We start from the raw sequence: 24686 nt of genomic DNA, 5'->3' as shown, positions 1-24686 counted from the left end.
TACTGACAGTCTGACAAAGGGTGACAAAGTCTGCAGTGTTTCTCGTCAGAATCCTTTTATGTTACCGATATCTGCCTGAAAGCTACTCGAAGTAAGACCAATACGCAGAGTTCTTCCATAATTCAAATCTGCAAGAAATTATTAAGATTCAGATGTAGACAGACATATCTCAAGTAAACTGATAACTTAAGGCGTCAATTTTTATTGTAAGGTTCTGTTCAGGACCACAAACTAAACGTGGCAAGAAATTATTTATAAGTAGCTCATGCAAAGACACTAACAATAACACAAGTTATATGAAGAGTAAATTAAGAACATGAATGATTTCATGTACTGTATCGACACTTGGCTGGAAGGACTGAGGAAAACATAAAAACAACTTCAGGCAAGATAACAGATCTCTATACCTAGTGTCTGAACCAGGGACCTCTCATGTACGAAGGAGAAGCGATAATCACTACGGTATGAATTTTAAATTGATTATACAATTTAGTGTTTCACTTTTGTTCATAACTTCCTCTGATGTAGCTTCTAACTGGGTTAAACGTGTCGAATATAACCCAAACTTTCACAACGTCGTCATGTTTGAAACCGTTCGGAAATAAGTATGTCACGTAGAATTTGTGGGCATTTTTATGGCTCATGACCGTTCAAAATTTCACGTGTCTGTGTCCAGAGATAATTCTGTAATTGCCACGTGAAAGTGTTGCTTCACAGGTGACGTCATTAAGCGCTATCACGAAATAGGTATCCGCAGTTCATAATGAGAAGGGGGTTTAATTCCCGACAGGGGCAATAATTCCCTTCGACATCACGTTCGGAGCGGTCCTGCCTTCTAGCCCCGTGGTTACCGGAGGCTTTTCCTCTGCGGATAAAGCAACTTCTACTGCCGAGATCAGGGATGTACTGAACTTCACCTCCTCTTCTCTGTACGTCTCGACGGAGACGTATTTAATTACTGCGAAAACTTCTGTATTTTGTACCGAGATAAATTATTGGTCTCCATTTTCGTATTTTCAACCCCTTTATTCTTAAGAAGGCTTCCAACCCCTTTAAAAATCCCCTCTACCAGGGCGCATAATGTATGATCATCGCTGTTGAACCACGGGACGGTGCATCTTGGATCTCGGCCAGTCCTGTTCTCTCGCTTCGGGGTTTCTGCTGACCATGAGTAACCCAACAAAGGGGTCGCGGGTGTGTGTACGGCGGGGGTGGGGTGGGGTGGGGGAGTGAAGCCACAAGCCAGCGGTCTGGGAGCTATCTATTACCAGCACTAGACAATGGCCACCCACCCACCCCAGTACGCAATTAAATTATTTGGCAACTATTTAGCTGAAACTTCATTCCAGTTACTTCATGGGTATTTAGCAAAGATATAACGTTTCTAATTCTGCTTTATTTATTCCCAGTTTAGGTAATTTATGCATGTAGCAAAACCAGAAATTAAAAGCAATTTTTGTATCCCTCAAAGTGGTGTTGGAAAGAACTATAAAGATGGCTGATATAAAGAATATAAACCACTTCCTCTGAGTATCCACTTAATGTCTGTTAATTCTGAGTAGCGCCTACAGACTATTCGGCCGAAATCAGCTGTCGTGTTTCACTGAAGATTTATACCAACATCTAACAAGAAAATACAGGGAGTTGTAATCCGATATTTGTGTTCAAAAAGCGTGAAAACGTATGGAAGAATGACGATTCATTACGGCGACAAATTTATGCGCCACAGAAACCCGTGAAAACGGTTGCAAAAGGTCGAATGAGGGCAGACTAGTATTGTCGATTATGAGAATTCTTAGAGGGTATCGACTACCGCCTATGTTGAGGTTAAAGTTCAGATCGATTAGTGTAACCGAGACAACCTAAGAATCAACACTGATAAAACCGCATTTAAATAGGCCACACGTCGAGAAAATAAACGACGCAAGGCAAAACCGAAAACATTTTTCTTTTAATGGAAACAGACAGCTTGTGGGCGAAAAGCATTTTAACATCAGGGCTGTCATAAATAGAATAAGAAATGTCCAACTACTGTGTAATTATTTTATCAGAACTTATTTATAAAACAGCCTTATTTACCTTCATACATCCAGAGAACGTAAGTACATAACTAATTAAATAAACTTCCTGTGTTACTTGTAAAATGTGAAACCAGTGAGTGCACTGTAAATAGAACTCAGTCAATATGACAGCTGAATCAGGAGAGACGTCTACCGCAGGCTTTGGAACTAAAATCAAAACCCTCTGAATAAGACTCTGCTTCATTTCCCGCTATTCACCCACGCGAAACTTGCCAACCTTTCACAGTTAAAATCCCACCATAGATTATGTATAAATTTTCTTCCCTGCTCGTTAACCGTACTTTATCAAAGGGATTTCATGATATGTATGCCTACCGAGTTACACCACGTGTCAGCTTTATATTATTTCACTTCTCTTTGACGTCTGAATCACGTAAACTATAACAGAAATTAAAATCCATACACTAAATATACGTATTTCGATATTGGACAATGAATGTGTACCGGTGCTGACACATGGTGGGCAATATTAGAATCAGAGTGTCAAATAATATCGTAAACCACGGCCTTTTGTAACTTATGTTTAATAACAACTAACAAAACGCGTTTGTTCTTTAACCAGGATGTTCCTGGATTAATAAAACTGTTTATTTATTATGATAGTGTTTCGAATATATATTTTCCTTTACAAAAGTGTGATACAAAAATTATGCAAACACATATATCAATAATCCGAATCCCACTGAACCAGCTATTCCATTATATTTTGAGAAACAACTTGGGAGCTACAGGGTTGACCAGATGACAGTATAATATTAAAACAGGTTTTAAAGAAAAAGTATTTGACGATGTGAACTATATTCAACTGAACCGGAACGCAGTGCAGTGGCGGACTCTTGTGAACACTGCAACAAACATTCTGGTTCCACAAAATGTGCGGAATTGCTTGCCTGACTGAGGGAATATTACTTTTTTGAGAAAGTTTCCTGCCCCAAGGCATAACAAATTCTGTGGATGGATGGGCCTGTGGATTTCTTATCTCCTTATGTTGACGCGTTAAGATGTGACAAAAGTCAAACCGCCATAGGCCTAACATAAAATGTCTGAGGTAGTTATTAAACGTACACCCTTTCCTTTTAAAAGATATAAAACTAGCGAAGGCACGCAACTCTCGGGGGGGGGGGGGGAGAGATTGAAATGTGGTGTTTTTTTTAATAAAGGGGACAATACTCCATTCAAATTAACACTCACCAGTTGTCTTTATGGCGCTGGTGAGAGCCAAAGACTTAGAATGAGAGAGAAAGTAAATGGTGTAATTTTACGTAGATTGGAAAAATGCATATTTGTTATATTTGTTGAGCCTTCAATCCTGCGTACAAGCAAACACCACGATAAAGTCTACGATATTTTTGTGCAAAGTTTTACGACTAAGTGCTACGCTACTCTTTGAAGTACAATTTAGACGAAACGTATTATTAATGAGAATGTTTGTCACCACAAAGCTAATGTTTTATAGTGCAATGGACGTTTCGGAGATGATTGCTGTACAGGTTCTAACTGACTCCACGGAAGAGGATATCTGCTTTAAAACTTTAACAAATTCTGACGTCTAGAGGATCAGATAAATTACTTTTTTTATATCTGCACTTAAGATGGATGTCTTGGCTACAGAAATTACATTTTTGTGTCACCCTATGTAAGACATTGATTTCAGATACTCTCTATTCTATGCGGGCTAACCAATGGAAATGGAAAGCCTGGATATCTTCACCAAAATCAGTTCAATTTAAGTGCATGTACAGTCAAGGGAATAAAAAATGTTACTGTTATAATTACCTGCGTGTTCTCAGATAGAATATATTAAAATATACCATTTGCAAAATCCTACGAGTTTTAATGTTAGTAATATAGGCCCATATATTACGTTTGTAAGTAAGATTTGAGGTTTTTCATGGCGGTGAGTAGATATATGACTATTGTGAATTGTAGTGCCATAAATCTGGTAGAAGTCTGTCGACGTTTCGGAGGTCCTTGCTGCCTCCATTATCCCCATCTTATTACATTTCTAGTTTCTTATTCATTTCGTTTATGGCCATGTTCAATAATATTATATTTAAAGAGACAATACAAAATATTAATTACAAAAAATACCAATACTTTCACTTTTAAGAACCGTTCTTGTAAAATTTGATGCAAATTTAAACGACAAAAATTGACATACTATTTGTTACCTCTAACTAACGGTAGCTAACATGTAGGTGGCTTTTGCAGTCTCAAATTAAACTTCCCGTAGAGGAACAAATATAAACACATGAAATAAGTGTTTTGGTAAAAATAAATCGTGAAAGAAGTTCCACTAAATCAGGTGGACTTTTTTTTGAACAGCTGAATGACTATCATTTTATCTCGCAAGATTCTTCTTAGTGTGGCTACAAGTCACGTTTGTAGCAAATAGAACACGCGCCCAATTTCTTTCCGTGATTCAACAGAAAAAAGGCGTTGAGTGTGACGTATCTTTCAGTGCATCAGCACCGAACACGTTTGTGAAGACTTCATGGAGCTGCGGTAGGAACGAAGCCGTTTGTAATGAAAGTTACTAGCAGACTGCCTTCCTTCCTGACTTATCTCACTACGATATATGAAGTCTTGGCGAGGGATGAGGAAGATCTTTTATAACATCGCAGCGTCGGGGCGCGATATTGCGCCGATAACTCTCAGTGACGACCACCGAGGGTTAGCGAGGGTTACAGGAGGGGATGTCCCCCTCCCCTTGCAGTCGAACTGAGTCAGGGCTAAAACAGCTTCTGCTGTGGTCGGATTGAGAGTGGATGCGGAATAATGCTTCTTGCAAAGGACAGGACTTCACAATAAACATGAAACATCAAGTAAGGTGTTATCAGAAGATGTCTACTGGGTTCTTGCACATTGTAGTTCGATAGACGTTTATCTCACGTTCCTACATTTTAGAAGTGCTTGCTGCCTCCATCATCAGGGTTAACGCCTGATGATGGGGACCGTAAGCATCTCAGAAACGTCGGCATACTTCAATCAGACTACACGGCGTAACAAACCAGAACACAACCGTCTTCATACTCGAACTTAATTCAAATAATGTAGTGAAGAATACAGAGAATTGGATGAATGTGTCAGACTTATCTAACAGGATGTGGGAGAAACCAGAATGGTCGGAATGCGAGTTACAATTTAACTAATGATAACACAGAAGTAGGAAGTTTGTTCAGTATGAAACAATCAAACGTACAATACTGAATGGTACGGTGGAAGGAGGAGGATGCTTTCTAGAGAGGCCTACGGCTTTGATGCTTGCAAATTGATTTGATCGTACAGCCCGGGAAAGCAATACAAAGAAACAGACGTGGGCTTCATCGTGGCGCTGGGCAGTTTTACGTCACAGACTTAAAAAAGCTGAAACACGTACCGACAAATTACTGATAAGTCTGCAACGTAAATTGCATAATGAATAAGAGCAACACATTTTTATTGGGCGAGCAGGAACAAAAAGTAACCTATTCTTTTTCTTATTTGTATAAAAATAAGTTTTCATGATTAAAACTACGCAAATTAAACAAACAAACGAATAGTAAGGTCAATTTTTATGAGCGTTCTCACACAGTGTCTGCAACATTACAGCAAGGAATCGACAAAAATATTAATCAATCAATCAAAATTATCCCCTTAAGACAAAGCAATTCTTTCAGTTTTGTGTATATTTCCTTAATTTGGAATTTGCATTCATTTATTACCATTTACTTAACTACACAATTTTTAGCTGCTATATCTTCTGCAGTTGGTGGTCCGTATTAGTACACCTTCTTTCCGTCTACGTTCTCTGCACCTCATGTACGGGCCACAAAGTGAAAGTTGCCCACCCTTAATGGCCAACGATCTTCTAACCCCCTGAGGTGCTCCAGTAATTTATATCAGCGCAAGCAGAACGAACTGGCATAGAAACAAACGTTGCGACCAGCAAGCACAACACGACCAATATTGCAACTAAAATCCCCTCGTTAACTTTCAAGCGTGTTTCACGTGTCGACTATACAGAGCAAATAATTAAATTGGGTTTCGAAGTGAGTAAATTAAAAAGAGAATTTGACCAATGATATGTAAAAAAAAAGAACGTTACAGAACATTTCAAACTACATTAATAGTATGAGAAAACAACAGGTTAAAGGTTAAAGATTAAAGTATACAGAACTGTAATTTCGCGTACATCGGTGCGAAATTTTCGCCCTTAGGAAAAGCGTAGATTCTCTGAATACACGAGATAAACTGTCACAAAAACAGCGTAATCTCAGGATCACGAACCGCAGAGAAAATCATTTCGAGATTAAAATTCACATTTTGTGCAATATGAGACAAGCTGATACTGCTTGTCGTGTTGCCATAGTTATTCAGAGTAAATTCAAGGACTGTCCACTATAATAGGCATCGCCACTTCTTAATCCTATTCAGTTCAGTACTCACAATCAACCTAGGATATTATTTGACTCTACATTAGCTAGAATTCTAATATAGCGTAATAAATAACTAGGAAGGAAATAACTATACGAGAAATTTGTTAGTACACTCTTAAAAGAAGACATGTTAAAAGAAAAACTAACAAAATTAAGTTACAAAAATATAAATTACAATAAAGCACAAATATGGAGAACAGAGTAAAGCAGAATTAGGTAAAATGGACGATAAAAAGAAAAAATTAGGAAATGTACATGTACAGAAGGAAATCGAAACATGTAAAAGCGAATCGGAAATACGGAACATAATTACACAAAGCTGCAGAGAAATAAATAAATAAAAGGGAACACGGAGAGAAGGCTGAGTGGAGAAAATAAAGTAGAAAACAGATTGCAGAGGACACGAGGGAACCGAAATAAACATGGAGCAATAAAAGAGAAGTTGAAACTACAGTTTCATCACGAAAGAGACAATTAGGAAGAGAGAAACGAAACAGAAGAGAAACCAAGCGACAGAGGAAACAAAAGGAACATCTGAGAAATAACTACAAAGGGGAGAAAGCATAGATGGTTGATAAGACATTGAAATGACAATGAAGATCTTGAGAAAGATATGAACCCTTGTGAGATGAAAAAGTAGCCCTCTCGTCACGGGTGATGGAGAAGTTGCCTATAGAGAGAGGCGACGACCAGTCTGGCAGAAGTGGAATTGTTTTACTGCCTGTTCCGCTATGTGAAGTGAATGCTCAGTTAATGGACCTATTACATATAACACAGACCTGGCATGACCCGATTTTTATCATTCTAGTGCGATTGTTTGAGTACTTCAATAAGTAGAACCAAAACAAATCATTGTTAATGGACCGCAGGACTGCCACAAAAATTGTTTCTGTGGGCTGATATAAACATTTCAGGTTCAGTAATAATGGTTGTAGTCGCCGAGTGCCCTTCATTCTGTGATGACCAAGCAATGAAGACTTAATGTGAAACTTTTTACGAATTTGTATTGTGAAATTCTGATACAGAATTAATGTTCTGTTGGTTTTGAAAACAGTATAAACGCGCAGGGAGATTTAGCAGTGCAAATGCTTCATTTGTGATTTTACATCACGTGAATTAAGGAAACGAAGAAGACTTTACAGAGTTTTTGATGACACATAATAACGAGTGGGGAATTAAAGTCAATTGTCCATAACACTAACAAGTTAGGTTGATTCTCTGAATGAATGCCTTTGTAACTCATTTCTGTCCTGTAGTTTCCCAATCTAAAAGAAAATCCGCTTACAGACCTCGTTTCATGATAGATATTTACAGGCCAACACAACTAATGTAATATTTACAATTCACGCAGTGAAGTTGAAAGCCATTTGCATATACGTTATACCAAATTACTGTTTGTTTGTTTGTTCAAGATAGCTTCAAAGGCCTCAGGTGGTGTTTTCGTGAAATCCTCCCCCCCCCCCCCCACACACACGTAGCAAGTGTGTAAGATAGAAAGGTTTACACACAAACCGCGCCCAGAATTCTAAGCACACTGTCGAACATATATATCGCTGTGACATAGAAACACATCGCCCCTGCAGTTTGAGTAGAATTTCGATTTGCTGGTGACATCTCGCTATCGTTGAGGCTGGGTCAACACGGCACAGAAGTGGAACGGCGGTGGACTGAAGAAGCTAGACAAAAGCCAACACGAATCTGCGAGATTTTAAAACGACTAACATGGATCTTACGAAAACAGGATACGAGGATGTTCATTGGACTAAAGTGGCTCAGGATGGGTACAAGGAGCTGACTCTTCTGAGCACGGGGAATGAACTTCTGGGTTTCACAAAAAAAACGAGGTATGTATCTACAAACTGAGCAACTATCAGCTTCCTAAAAGAAGTCTGTCTTATAAAATTATTTCTCTAGTAACAGATCCCGAAGTTTCGATGTTAATATAGCCCCCTCATGTCTTTCATGGCTTTTAAAGCGGAGAATATAAAAGGTTCCTCTTCCAAAACTGAGACATATATCGTCTCCCCCATTCTCATTCTGGAAGCTCGGCCAATCCTACGCTGAAATGACGGAACGTTGAAAGGGTAAAAGAATATCGGATCTCAAGGAGCGTGCTTGATACGATAAGTTAAGATTGTGGTGATGGCTTTATATTCCTTATTACTAGTCAGCACAGGGTTTTATCGACAGCTCATTCATGCGCGCGCGCCAAGAAGTCCACTAGGAGTGGGGTGGCCTTGAAAGACTAATTCGTCCAGCGCCGCTACACTCTCTATTCCTAACGATGCACTGCACTCACTACTGGAGACCAACTAGAGACAATGTGTTTGGAATAGGAATTGGGGGGAGCCCACATAAGCTGTAAGATCTCCTCACCCCCCACTCCCACATCCCATCAGACTTCTCATGGGGCGCGGACAGTAGCAAAACTATGAAAACGTAGGCTATAAAATGCAGCGAAATGGCGGCACTGACTTCTAGCGTACAGAGGTTTCATTGGGTTATAAAGAATGCCTATGCAGATACGTGAGTCCATAAACTGTCGATCCAGCCTTTGGTAAGCGAACACCTCGTGACAAGTGTCTGTCCGCAGGCAGGGAGCTCAGTGTCTTATTGGCAAGGCGAGCCGGTACAAAGAGAAACCTGATTCCACTTCAAACCGAGTGTTAGGTGGCGTAATAAGCACCACGCTGCAATTCGACCCGAGTGCTTTGCGTTCAGGGCTTCGACACACAATTACAAAGGCTACATATTTTTATATGGCTAAATGACTGAACGTAAATCGTTTATATTTGTAAACGCCGTTCCATTAATTGAATCGTTTATCCTCAGTTATTTATATGTATTTTCTTTCATTTCCATTTCTTCATCTCCACACTTCTCGTTCTCTGTTCCTCTGCTACTTGTCTCCGTGTGCATAGTTTTCCATCAGAAGTAGAAAGTCGTTCATTTGGTCAACAGATCAGAGCCTTTTATGGAAGCCTGATACCATCAATGAATTTTATCCTGAGTCGACTAACCCAATCCACAAACTTATGCCCTATTTCTTCAAGACCAACTTAAATATTATCCTGCAAATTGTCTCTTCCTTACAGGTTTCCCAGTCAAAATACTGTGTGACAACTCGCTTAAACATCTTATTACCTTTACCGTTTTCGTCAATTTTCATCGTGATTTTATTTTTAACTTTCATGGAACTTCCACATTCCTCTTTGCTTTACAACTCTTGGTAAATCGTCTATTCTTATGTTTCATCTTTTGTATTTGTCCCTTGTTCCACTTATTATCATGTTCACGTTTTCCGATCCGGTCTTGAAACATGTTATCTCCATCATCAGCCCTGAAGATCGAGATAGTAAAGTCTGTACGACGTCACAAACCAGAAGATCAACATCGAATTCGTCCTATTAAACTCTCCCGAAATTATTACACGTGCATAATGAGAGTGGAATGAAGTTACATGAATACGACACAATGAACAGTGCTTGCAAATGTTCAACAGTTCTTACATGTGTTCAGCTGTGCTTGCATGTGTTCAACGGAGCTTGAAAATGTTCAACAGACGACAGTGTGGCTTTGTTCTTTGATTAACCCAGACCGTCTATATGCAATAAGGAATGCGAAGGCTCTCAGCTACACTCAGTTCCAAGTCAAGATGAAGAAACTCTGTACAACCGCTTATAAATTTTAGAACTACTAAGACACCGTACAGCAATTAACAGTGTACAGATCGATACATTTTCGCTTCTACGCCAGCATGCGAGGCAGGATATGACAGGCTTTGAATTACATGACCTATGGCTTCTCATCTCCGGATATTGCAATTAGGGAACAACTGCGTCTGCAGAAATTGCTTTCACAGGCCAGAAATAAATGGCGTCTCCATATTACACAGCAGACGTTCGCATAGCCTGTTTCAGTGTACAGTCTCCTGTCCAAGAAATAACGACTGAAGCACACTTTGGAGTAAATATTTAAATAAATATATTTTTAAAAGCAAATTAAAACAGTGGTAGACCTGCATGTATCGTGACTATAGCATATTGATAAAATGTTTAATTATATTAATTCAGCTGTAAAGTTGTTGCAGAGTGGAAACATGATCATGAATGATGAGCAGATAATGGTTTAGAATAAGGAGGTCATGACCTATCTTAAATACTATCCCAGAATTCGAATGGATAGACTTGAGACAAACCAAGAAATAAATTTCAATGTGGAGGGCAACTGAACCGAAATATCAAATGGACATCTCTCAAAAATACGTCTATAATACTGCCTTTACATCAAAATGCTAGGTTCTGATCTAAAATCTGAGGTTATATTACGCCCAGAACACGTCCTTTTAACATTTAGACACAAGGTACGCAATTCAAACGCAGAATTTTGCATGAATATTTTTAAAAAAACAGTTTTTAAACCACCCTATATTACTAACAACGTCCTGAGCGCGCAAAGTACTTTCAATTTGTTAAAAACAACCCCCCCCCCCCCCCCACACTCTACCGCGGCACATAATTTCTTGCATGGCAAAATTGCAATGATGTCACCCAAGCGGAAATCCAGTAGAAGCAATTATTCTGGTTCTGAAGTTGCAATTGCAGACACTTCAACCCATCTATCCAACGACGCTCGAATTCAAATTGTCATTTTATGAAACAAGGGGACAAGGCAACGTAATGGAACTGAAAATTACTTCTCACTTCTCATGTTTAAGATTCCGATGTTTTTCTCCTGTTCTCAAACTCTTTTACGAGAACAAAAGTTGCCTATCTGTAGCAGCACATGCAACATAGTACAGGTAGCCCTCGATTTGCGCCGCTTCAATTTACGCCGATTCAGAATAACGCCGATTTTGAAACTAGAAAGTCGAAAAGTGGAAAAAATATATTTTAGTATTATTTATAACGTTTTACAAAGTTTCTCGTACTGCTTCTTATACTAAATCGTAATTATTACATCGCTGATTTTGAATAAAAATTATAAATACAGTCATCTCTGTAATAACGTGTGTTTCGTTGACGCGAATTTGCTCCAATGAGATCAACGAATCGGTAAAAGCTGTTTGTGAAATGCAAACTTTTGTATATGCGAGTTTGCTCTTATGAAATTTCATTTCTGGCGCTTTAAAAAATTTCAAAGGACTAATTTCATTTCTGCAGAGGTACCGGGGTTATTTTTACTACGCGATTTTCTATAGGTCGGCGTCTTACATGAATGCAACTATCGCATAACAGCAGAGATGACTGTACACATCAATCACATGAAATAATCGCAGTCAATGGCGGGGACCAACGAATTGCCGATTGTAAGTGTATAAAATATTTTTTTTAAATTCCCTTTACTTTATTTCAGAGCTTTAAATGTAATGCCATTAGATTACTCGTCAATGTTTGGGTGCTGGGACATCCCACTGATTTACATTATAAAAGATTTTCAATTTACACCGATTCCATTTACGCCGGTTCGTCCAGGAACGCATCCCCGGCGTAAATCGAGGGCTACCTGTATTCTGCCATCTAGCGTTATTACTGAACATATAATCTTCTGGTTTATTTAACGACAATGCAAGTAGCTGACACTATACAAATTTCTAATTCATTATTGATTAATGAATGGTGAATTAGAATGGGTACAGTATGAAGAGGTACTGGTTTAATTCAAAATATTATCCTTGCATTTGTTTGGAGGAACTAAGAAAAAACACGACGAAAAATAAATTTAAGGTTTCTCAATCATAATAAAAACAAAATGTACAAGGTCATCATATAATCATAAAAATTGATGCCACATTTACTAGTTTCATCTGTTTTAAACTTATATATTTAAAAAAATGCAAGGCTTGTATCAGTAGTGTAAGGAGCGCACAGACAGATTTAAAACAAACTTCTCTGCTATGAAGGATTATATTATCGACATAAAATGAGAGTAATCTAGTACCAAGGGCTTTATGTGAAATTCGTCGTACGGTGTAGAAATGAATATTACAGCATTCAGAGCGCCACGCAGAGTTGCTCTGGAAACGTTCTGTTATTACTACTGCCTACCTAAATAGAAGTTTTTCTCCTTTCTTAAAAGAATTTTTCATTTCTTTATTCAATAAAACAACTCTATTGGTATACGATCTTTAGAAAAAGTTTGAATATATACATGCATTCACACACTAAATCATTGACTAAACCTACGATATGTTCTTTTCGGCATAAACGTTTAGGTAAGATATTAGACATTAATATTTTTAATTGTTGTGAAGATCAATTACTGAACGTTACAAAATATTCAAGACGCAAATTTAAAACGGAGCACGCGCCGGTAAGGTTTCTGATTTTCAGAGCGCCGAGTCTGAAGATGGCTGTCTTCTGGGCCTAGAGTCTCACAGACGTTTATCGGAGCTTCAGAGGTTCTTGCTGCCTCCATCATCAGCTTGTAAATACGGGGTTAATATTAAAATGGGTCAAGAAGGCAGGGTGGGAGGGTGTTGAAGGGACTTATCTGGATCAGAACAGAGTCCAGTGAAAGGCTCTTGTGAACACGGTAATGAACTATCCAAAAAAGATTGGCAATTTCTTTTACTAGCCCAGTGGTTAACAGACTGTCAAGAAAGACTATTCCCCATGGACTTAGTTATAACAGCAAGATCCAAAGGAGTGGAAATTCGACAAAGTCTCTTGTTTGCATCTCATGGATGTGAACGGATTAACTTGTACAACCCTGCGGGGGTGGGGGTTCAAGGAAGAGAATCAAGGAGATGACAGAGATAAGAGAAGGGCCTGTCCCTGAGGGCCACAATCCACCTTCATCGCCGTCCCCCCATACATTTTCTGGATCTCGAACCGCAGCCGTGTGCTAATGTTTATCGGCTTCTCATTCCCTCCTATTAAACGTTATCCAAGTGGCAAAATAGAAACAAATAATCTAGCCCAATAACTCGAGCGTGATATATAAACACCCACGAGACAAACTAGTTGCAGCCACAAATACCCTCAAAATTTGCTTTCCGCAACACGGACTGTTACTAAAACAATAAGCTGCTAAGATAGACCAAGTCTCAAGGTACTGACAAAAAAGGAAGACTTTCATAAAATAAGCAGTTTCTTTCTGTTACTCGTTTTGAGTGAGAAATAAATAGTTTCACATTTTTTCCCAAGTTCGTCTGATTACTTTAAATAAAATGCTGCACAAGTATTTTTAAATAGAATTCACTTTCCCACATTTAATTTATCGATTTAACAATCGAAAAGTAAGCTACTTAGAAGCAATATTTCTGTAAGCTGAAGTGCGCTATTTGATCGGTCTTTATTCCTGTTTTAATTCCAGCTAGTCCATTTGCATGAACACATGAATACGTCATACCTTAAAACAGAGAAACTTATGGGCACCCCCGGAAAAGTGGGGATGGGTGTTGGGTGCTGCGAAGGCACTACATGAGCGTAGATGTAGGAGTTGTAATTTCGCTAATGGCTGCACAGACAGACGGACATACGGACATGACAATGCCGTACTGTCAACATAAAAATTACGGGCACAGTGATCAGTCAACATCGACCGCAAACATGGGGCTGAAGGTAATCCTACAGATGAAACTGTGTCAGTAAAAGAGACCTTGAGTAATTGAAATGAAATTAACAAGAGGCCTGCTGAGGACTCTTAAGCATTGCAGTGCTGGCTGCTACTGGCTGAGGGCAGCGGTCGAGCAGTTAACATTCCTGGTTATTAATCGGGACGTTCAGTGTTCAATCTCGGCCCAGAAATCGCTTGTCTCGACTTCCGTTGTATCTTAAGTCCCTCCAGGTATATTTAGGCATATAACCTCAAAACAGGCCACGAGCTCTTCCTTCTGTATCCTTTCGAATCAATTAGTCATTAATCATCCCGTCATTCAACGTTGGTCTGAGCTACAGGCAGCGTCTTTATATAAACAAAAAATAAAATACGTGATCGTATGGACTTGATATATCCAGCTCAGAATATATTCGAATGTCAGGTTCTTGTGAACACTGCAATAAATTATCTGGTTTCATGAAAGCCTGCGTTATTTCTTTACTAAATTTAGAAGGTCTTTGATTGAAGGTGAAATATATTTATTAATTGGTCAGCGCATTAAGTAACTTAAGTAACATATTTTTCCTTGTTGCGTAGAATGTAGTCATGGTTATTTGCGTTCAGATTGTTATGGGATGCACGATTCTTCACGCTTATGTAAGGCATTTGAAGATCTTCAGTACCAGACCCCAATATAGAGAAGGAAAGATGGCGTGATTGCAGCTGAAGCAAACGCAGATCTAGATTACGACAAAGTAGCAGAAACAGACCACAAAAGGGGCTAATGATGTACAAAAGAAGAGCATAAGACAGGGAAATGGGAAAAGGATAGCCATGGCCAAGGCAGCTTTCGTCACGAAGAGGATACTTCTCACTAGCAAGTTGGGCTTGGAGATGAAGAAGAAACTAGTGAAGTGTTACGTATGGAGCAGAGACTAGGACACTCAGGAAGAAGGAACAGAAATACCTGGAGAGTTTTGAAATGTGGTGTTGGAGAAGAATAGAGAAGATCAGGTGGACGGATCGAGTGACCAACGAAGAAGTATTGAGGAGAGTCAACGAGCAAAGAAACATTCTGCAGGCGATTACACGAAGGAAAGCTAACTGGCTGGGACATATTATGAGAAGGAATGGGTTACTGAGTGATATCACCGAAGGCCAGGTTGAAGGAACGAGAGGACTAGGAAGAAGATTGATACAGCTAACCGACGACCTTAAACAAGGAAAGAAGATGACGTTCCAGGAATTAAAACGAGAAGCCGAGAATAGGGAACACTGAATAATAACTGAATAATAATAAAACAGGGAAGCCGACGGCGAAGGACAGATTCTCATATGACTAAATTGTGCAGGCAGAAGACACTGATGACTGAGCACATAATCATGTCCACCGGTTTTAATGTTTGAGGTCATCATCAAGACATTTATTGTCGAATTATTTCTGACTCACTTAACGACGTTTTTCGACTACCTAAGTTATGTATCGTCACATGGTGGGTTGATTCATAACTTCCCAATTTATGAGGCACATCGAAAGTAGCAGCTGTCGTTAATTTTAAGGTACGATCACGACATTTTACTTAATGACTGAGAAAAACCATAAAACCTTAACTAGGTCATGGATCAACAGCGAGCTCTTGCGAACACAGTAATAAATCTTCCGGTGGCATAAAAGAGGGGAATTTCCTCAAGAGCTGTGTGACTACCTACACAGAAACCTTGTTCTCAGATTTTCGCGGCTCGAGTTCAGCTCCTTCCATGCAGAGATTTTCATCAGAAAACTTCTGACATACATGTTCAAGGCAACACAAATTTAGACCTCGAAATCCTAAATATCAAGATATGACAAGACAGGATTCATTTCACTGATAACATCGCATGCCAAAGACACCATTTTACTCGAAGGCATTACCAGCCTCAGAGTGACATAACTCGTAAGGTATTAATTCATAACTCATATTTTTGGGGTTAAGCTGCGTTGAACTTTGAAGGTTTTCGGATTGCACGCTGTTCCTCTGTTTACCCAAATACCTCGGCAATATCGTACCTAACCCTTGCAAGATGGCTGTAATCACCTCCCACCGCAGACGTTTGCCCTGAAGATTAAAGCTTCAATGTCGATAGATAAAGCATGGAACAGAAACATGGACGCACATGGCTTCAACCTTACTCGCCCACTTCTTAAACTTTGTAAACGATATATAAGAACTTTCGTATTTGAGAATACAAGAATGACATTTTTAAACTTTTGTGTCTGCACAGCCTCCGAATGCGAAACCACGACAACGGATAATTCATCATCGATAAGCCACAGCGCTGACCCGTCCGCAGTTCCAACAAACCTGGACACGTCTTCATCTCTAAAAAAAAAATAGCTAACTTTATTTTTGTATTCTCTCCTCTTTCCCAGCCATCTCTCAGCATTACCCAATTTCTTTTGATCAAAAGCTGGAACAACAGCTCTATTTATCAACACATCTACCATCCGTAGCACGCGCAATCAATCTTCAACATTTCTTCCCTATCTACACTTATCAGATTCTCGTCTCCCTCTAAAACCCACCGTACACTTTCCTACTTTCTTCGTGATACCGCTTTTCCACGGAATACTTCCTCCATCTCATCTTGCAGAATTTATACTTATTCCAGTCACACGCCCACCCCACCTCCAACTCCGCCATCACCTCTCGAGAATCACCTTCCACCCTCCAAGCTCTGTGAACAAACCCCTCCATCTTGCATCCCCCCCCAATGCGCATCCTCGTATATGTAATGAAGTAGAAAAACAGCGTGGAAACACAAGAAGTACCCCAATTTTTGGTCTCAAAATACGTTTCTTTTGCTAAACGCCACCTACTACAATATTCTTTTACAGTATCAAATTTTTAATTTAATTTAATAACTTATAATTTTACCCTAGTATGAAAAACCCAGTCCACTGACATCGAGTATACTCGGATTTCAGGTTCTTTCAGGGACCAGCACATACAGGCCTACACCACAATCTCTGTACGATGAGGAGGAGGATTAAATTAAACTTTAAACACATAACAGATGGATTTCCTACATTAATCCACATTAATTTTGGACTAGAGAAATTATAAGAACGTGTTAACTCGCTCAATGCAATATTGCAAGAGAACTGTATTTCTGACTTGGTACTTATTTCATAGAGACAATAACTATAATTGTATTTTTAACGAAAATGAGAAGTTCCACAATTTATAGGTCTAATCTTTACTAAATTCTATTAGGGTAATAATATAAATATTATGATACTGAAGGGATATTTAGCATACTAGGCGAAACAGTAAATACCTACAGAAGTTGAATCGAAAAATTTGAAAAAAGGAAACCTACAATACGTAATGGTGGATGAAAGGATAATATTAAAAAAGCCTTGAGAACACTGTGGAGTAAGGTGCAGTAGAATCTTGTGGATCAGGGTAGGATTCGGTATCGTGCTTTGTAAACTAGACAATTAATCTTGTACTTCCAGAAGGCATTAAATTTCTTCAACAGATTAGCAACCATCGAGTTCTTAAGAACTCGATTCCCCAATAGCCAGTCATATAGGGTTTCCATTAATATGCCCTTTTCCATGGTAACACAATCTTTCGTTATGCTTCCTCACGTCGCAACGTCAGAATGCACTCGATGTTTCTAAGCGACCAAGAGCATGCAGGCGTACCAACACTACTGTGAGTATTTAGTTTTAATCTCCCCTTTCTTAGACAGGATTATGGTCCAAGTTTGTCTGTAGTTTTAATATAAACTTGTTAAGTCGCAGAAAGTTCATTTCTCTTCAGAATATTTATATTTTCTACGCCGGTAACTTGTTAACTAACTAAATTCATTCCACTAATGAGAATATGAACGGTTTCATTTAGCCCCCTATAATTCTAGGTTTCGTTTGCATATATTAACAAGCCCCTTTAGCTGCCAACATTACTTTTAGGGTAAAATAAATTAATGAAATGTGAATGATTCTAGCTATGGCGCAACATACTCAGAAAGAATGTTTTTTGACGTAAATACGTCTATATTTTCGGGTCAGTGTCATTCGGCAAAACGTAAAACGAAAACGTGTAACGAAAAAGTGTAACTGCATTGTTATGTTACCTTGGAAACGTCAATTGTTTACTCGGCATTATTGTTACCAAGGAAACGTCATCTGTTTACTTAGCATTGTTGTTACCTATAAAACATTTCATTACATTACCTTACATTACCTTACATTACATTACATTACCTTACCTTACCTTACATTACTTTACATTACATTCAGCTACCACAGACCCATCTTAAGCGTAACTAATTCAAATTAAATAAGCAAAGTCTTAATCAAACTTTACTCAATTGTAAAGCGGATATAAAGGAAATATTTAGAATAAAGCCAATATATAAACTTCCTTTCCGTATAGACGTATTTACGTCAAATTCTCCGGAACCGTGGTTCCACTATCACTTTTTCCTATTATTTTACTAAGTCCATCGTCTAAATTACAAATAAAAATAAAAATACGTTTCAGAATGTGCACATTCTTTTATTGGCTCGCTCAACTAGGGCACCCAGCAGCTGGGGTTTCTACCATTTGTTTTTTTACGTGAAGAGGGAAGAATATCCAGCTTCCGAAACATCTTAATTTTTATTTCTAATGTAGACGACGGACGTTAAAAAAGAATAATTTTCACTAATTAAACTAACATTATCTTTATTTTCCTTGGTATTTCTGACTTTCATACGCATTTTCAGATTATTTTACAACGCGATGGTCTTAATGCAGCCAGTAAGTAACGTGCTCTTGTTTCCTATAAACCCATTGCGTTCTTAAGTACCACTTCACAAAATATATAGAATGGGATCTGTTTCACGCACGATATAAATGTTATTAAATATCCTCAATTGTCAATCACATTAAAGTGCAACGGTGGGACTTTCATATAACATCGAAGCGAGGACTTTTGAGAGAAAGCAGCGCTGAAACGTTTTCCGCAGCCACTAAACTTTCTCTGTTGTTCATTACCTAATTCCACTTCGTTCACTTACATCAATCCTCCCTTTATTGAACACCTCCCACCCCCACCCCCCGAAAAAATATCAAAACTTCAACAGGTTCCGCGTTGGAAATATTCCCCACGCAATTAAAAGCAATAATAGTTGAACCTGAAACGCGCAGCAGGATAATAGGATTTCCAATGTGTGTTTCTGCCTCCCCCCGCTTCATCACCATCTCGTCATCCATTATGATTTACAATTCAATCGAGCAGTGCTAGAAAATTTATCCGATTTCATGTCAAAGAACGGAAACTGGGAAGAAAAATTACACAGCTGCCGTTCTCATCCTTTGCTCCACTATTTACGACCTTGAAATTGTGGCTGTCTAAAGTGCACAGTCTTATTTTACGTCGCTTTCATGTTTTAAGGAAAAGAATCAATTTTACTCAACATTTTCCTCAACTATAAACAAAAATGCCGATTAACAATTAATAATAAAAATTAACCCCTAGACCAGTGGTTTTCAACCTTTTTTGTTCGCGTACCCCCAGATATAATTTCTCTTTAACTTTGTACCCCCAAAGTTGTTGGTGTATAATTCAAGTTATACATAGTATATAATCTACAACTAAAATAAATTATATTACTGATTATTAAGTATTTATCATATAATAATATATATTTTTTTAAATTTCATGTACCCCCTAAGATGTCTTCGCGTACCCCCGGGGGTACGCGTACCCCAGGTTAAATACCACTGCCCTAGACGACGCTTCTGAGACGCATTTACCAATCAGAGCAACCAATTCAGAAAGTCGCTGAACAGTTTAAACAATAATGACTAGTTTAAGCATCACATCAAGAAATGTCTGTAATAGAAAACAAAATATATAATTCCCGTTTCAGACAGGAATCAGCCACACAAGTAAAGTTGAACGCAACTGTCACTTCTCGGCTCCCAGGTGGAACTGCATGACTCACCACCAAGAGCTACAAGGTTTTTCCAGTACGAGTCGAATATCGCTACATATAAACATTAAAATAAACTTACCAATACTACAGTAGTTCCTGCCAGAAGCCGAAAAGTGACAGTTACGTTGAACTCTATCAGTGTTTTACTCAGTTATATTTTACATAACGATGCTGTCTGTAGCTCAGATTAAACAGCAACGAATTATAAGGTGACAAGCGAATGAAAAACTATAAAAATATAAGAAACGGCCGTGGACTACTTTAATGTGTTGTTCTGGTTTTCATATAAAAGCCTGGGATTAAGCACGAACACCCTCAGCCAGAATATCCTGTCTCCGGAACAAGATTTGAACCAGGTACCTCCCGAAAATAACGCACTAATAATAACCATTCGACCATTAGGTTCGGTAAGGCACCAGATAGCAGGCCTGCAAATGACATACACATATAAGAAAGCAAATTGTTCAAACTGCAAACCAGAAATCCGTACACAAACAACATTACTACAGAGCAGAAAGCGGTTCCATTTATTTATTTTAATTTACTTTTTTTTTAACCCCACGCAATTTCCGCTTATTTCAGGGCCGACAAAATAATTTTATGTAGAACCATCCTAAAGCAATACGCAACCTTTCAAAATTGAGCTCTACAATTAAATTTGTATGTGGTAAAGCCGGGAGACTGTTATATCTCGAAATGAGTTACAGAAATGCATGCTGGGAAATGGAACCCCACGCACTGTGAACGGGTCATAAACGTATTTGTATGTGGTTTAGATTCAACTGTGACAGGAAACAGTAGATCCTCCTGATTTCGATGAACTACTGCCAGCAAAACAAAGAACTGCCTCAAGGCTACAGGAACTGCAGTTACAGTAACACAAAACCAGACTAAAATACCTCAGCGTCACATATATAATCTTTTTTACTGAATTACATTTTCCCAGACTGATGCCACGCATGGAACACAATGAGCAAAGGGTTGAGTTGCGTTAATCAAAGTCTCTACCCCAAACCCTCAAACGCCCATCACGGTATAAAAACTCGTTTATTTTCCGTTTGGTACAAGAACAACGTATCCAAGGGGGAATACGAGTACGTCACTACGTTTCGACATCGATGTGAGGTGTGGATCGATTACAGTTTAGCGCTCAACGGGCACTTAGTCGATCAATAAAGATCTAACAGCGAGGTTTACATCATAAGCTGAGGAGACAAGAATGAGGCGGGCGAAGATATTTTATCACTATATAAACTTCGCATTTTATATGTGAAAGTTCTTATTCTTTTTTACTGGATCGTTTCAGCTGAACATCATCTTGGCGAAGAGCCCATCACAAAGTCAGGGTACGAAAGTTTTGTTAATACGGATCCAAAGTGTTCACTTTACAACTCACTTTGCACAGGGAGACACTAAAATGCCAACATTTCGCAGTACAGGTGTCTGGCTGTGTCCCTCCGAGCGAACGTTTATAGTTCATAGGTGATCAGACATGCTGAAGAATTACCGAAAGAAATTTTTGAAACGAATGGACTGCTTTCCTCTTAAAAACTTGTTTACCACGTTAGTATGTCTAACGGTAACTAGGTTATAATTATTCAAATAAATCGTTCAACTTAAGTTCACGAATTTCATAAATGCACTAAATTAAAAAAAATTTGGTGAATAATTTTCGTATCAACTGTTTTATAATACTTATACACGAATCAAAATTATTATTATTATTTTTATTGTTATTACTATTATTATTATTATTATGGAATAGGATAGATTCTTGTCAAATTATGAACGTCAGCTGTGAGTAATTTAAAAATATAATAAACCACGTGGGTTCTGTAAAATAATTATTTAAACGATAGTTCATTGCGAAATGTTCATCGACAGCTGAGACTATCATAAAAGTAAACCCTCTGCGATACATTTCAATAATTTAAATAATATAAGCTTTTTTAAATAACGGTACGCCTAACATCTGAAGTTCGCTGTGATCTCATATAGACACCCATTTGACTCTGTAAAGGGCGAAAATTATTAAAGGCATAAACAAACTTGATAATCTCCAATGCAACACATAACTTTGATGGAAATACCAGTTGTCTATGAAAATTATAATTGATAAATGAGCTCTTGACTGAAATGTAAAAGGAGGTGTAACAAGTACTCAGCACTTCCCTGTAAAAGCTCAGGACTGCTCTCAATGTAAAAATATAATGAAATTATAAAGACAAAATAAAACATTTCAAAATGAGGATATCTGCTACCGTGTAACCACGTGATACACATATATACAGACATGCAAGTGTTAAATCAGTGACATATGAACTATTAGCAGAAAAAATTAATTGCAATCAGCTACAACAACAACAAACATCACAACAACACTCCAGTGATGTCATCCGTTAACAGACACACTTGAAACGTAAACAATTACGCGATTCTCACGTATGATGAAGCAATGGCATCTGGCGTTCATTAGGCGTAGGAGCCATGTGCCGATTTAGCATTCTAACCTCTTACGTGGTTTATAAAGCTCATAATTATACCATAATTACGCAGGAAGAACGTCCTAAAGTACAGTAATAATAAATGGTTTATTAGGTAAATCAGTCTCAAACGAGTGTGCTACCTAACACGTTAGGAAGCTACACAAAGTAGATATATAACTTACAGACCAATTACTGAAAATATAACAGTCGCTCAGCTAGTAAACAAATTCCCCGCCTTTTATATAACACAATGTTCATTGCCGTATTCACAACAGCCCACCACCAGACCCTGTTCTCAGCCACATGAATTCAGTCCATTTCTTAAAGATCTTTTCATACATTAACACCCCATCAACACTTAGATCTTCCCAGTGGTCTCTCCCTTTAAAGTTTCCCAATCATTATTTTGTGTTCATTTATAATGTTTCATGCGCGCTAGATGCTAGCTCATTTCATCCTCGATGATGTTTTATCCTAACCAAATGTAGTAAATAGCACAAATCATGAAGTTCCTCATCGTATATTTATCTCTATTCTGTTACTTATCTCTTAGATCGAAATATTCTCTACATAAAAGCGGTATTACAGTTTTCTGTGACACCGCGCCGTGTAGTCTCATAGAAGTTTACCGACGTTTCAGAGGTGTTCACAGCTTCTATCATCAGAGCGATAATAATTTTCAACTCCCTGATGACGGGGGCTGAAAATACCTCTGTATCATCGGTCAACTGCTACGTCACTACATGGCGCAGTATCCCTCAATATTTTAATATTAAACTGAATATAATCGTCATATTAAAAAGTACAGCTTTGTTACGCGGCGAACAATCGGTTTGTCACCAGCAAAGTACAATCCTTTCGTATCACCACCTTGTTACAAATTAGCCACGTCCAGTGTGATACGAGTGAACTCGGAATTCTGGCCCCGTGTGCACACGCCAACCCTGCCACTTATGTAACTTTTCCTACGCCACCCCTAATACCTTTTTAGAATGTCTTTTATCTCTTCCTGCTTCTTCCTCTCTGGATATATGATTTTTCTCTCACCCTTCTTCACATTCTCGTCCGAAATCCACTGTCCTCCTTTTCTTTACTTAAGCCTTCACAATGTTTGCGATGTGTTAACATTGCAGTTCGTGCGTTTGTAACATTTCCCCCCCATAAAAAGATAGGAAACGCTGAACAAACTTCATAGATCGTGCTGTGTAAAATTCTCTTCAAACTCCCCACAACAAACGTAGTGTATTTATGTCGTGCTCAAAATTAAACATTTGTTTTCCTGTTTTGTGGCTGACGTATTTGCTTAACAACAAAGGCCGGATGTTATTCACAACAATTAACTCCGTTGTTTCAAATGTTACATCTTTCTGTTATGAGGCGTATTACCCCAGAAAGCGGAACATGGAAACGTGAAGTGTTCTGCCCAAAGACAGAGCTCGACCCCTGTACGACAGACAACGGGTGTTGCACATTTTCCGAAAACCAGGCAGTGTTCTGCCTTTGCACTGCCTCCCGGATTACCGACTTAATTTTGCTGAGGTTTTTTCAATTAACGATTAAAACACGACGTGTATCAACTGATCGCACTTCCTTCACCTCGAAAGACGCTGGTAAAAGGCGCTCTAGAATCAAGCAGTCTAGATATACTTAAAGTAGATTACAATATAGAACACAGTACTTGAATAAAGCCATGAAAGATTTACAGGCACAACGCTGTGAAGTCTATACTAAATTAACAGACATTATGGCAAACTGAATTACCTATTCTCCCCTGAAAAGCATTTGTCTTTAATTTGCTTTGCAGCTGTTAAATCCAGCGTGTTTTCAGCCAACCTTCGTATTAGTCTAACAGAGTTAACTGATTTATAACAATTTTCATTCAGAATATATAATTAACCTACTCCAACGAGCAGGCAGATTCAACTAGCAGTGTTAAGTCTGGTTATAAGTCCAGGGGTTTGCCGAAGAAAGGCTTTTAAATTATTCAAAGAATTTCGAAACTCATTTTTTCAAACGCATATTTCTGCCGATCTGTAGGAATCTGAATGACTATAATCTCGTCTGTTTGAGGACATCTATAGGTCAACGTCACCTCAAGATCACAAGAATATAAGTCCAAGGTTTCGAGGATTATAGGACTTTAAATGTTCGAAGATCAATACAAGAACAATTTTTCTCAGACATACAT

The 24686-nt window shown here is 38.4% G+C and overlaps 1 protein-coding gene across 4 annotated transcripts in view; it reads right to left on the bottom strand.

Moving 5' to 3' along the window:
* The window catches only part of LOC110838291 (uncharacterized), a 218701-nt gene that overhangs the window by 149479 nt on the left and 44536 nt on the right, over positions 1-24686 (bottom strand). The window lies entirely within an intron of this gene.

Source organism: Zootermopsis nevadensis, unplaced genomic scaffold, assembly GCF_977971745.1.
Source record: "Zootermopsis nevadensis isolate Lab colony 2312 unplaced genomic scaffold, Znev_1.0 Znev_ptg000003l, whole genome shotgun sequence".
Classification (NCBI taxonomy): Eukaryota; Metazoa; Arthropoda; class Insecta; order Blattodea; family Termopsidae; genus Zootermopsis; species Zootermopsis nevadensis.
The sequence above is the reverse complement of the archived record's forward strand: the minus strand, read 5'-3'. Positions and strand labels throughout refer to the sequence as shown.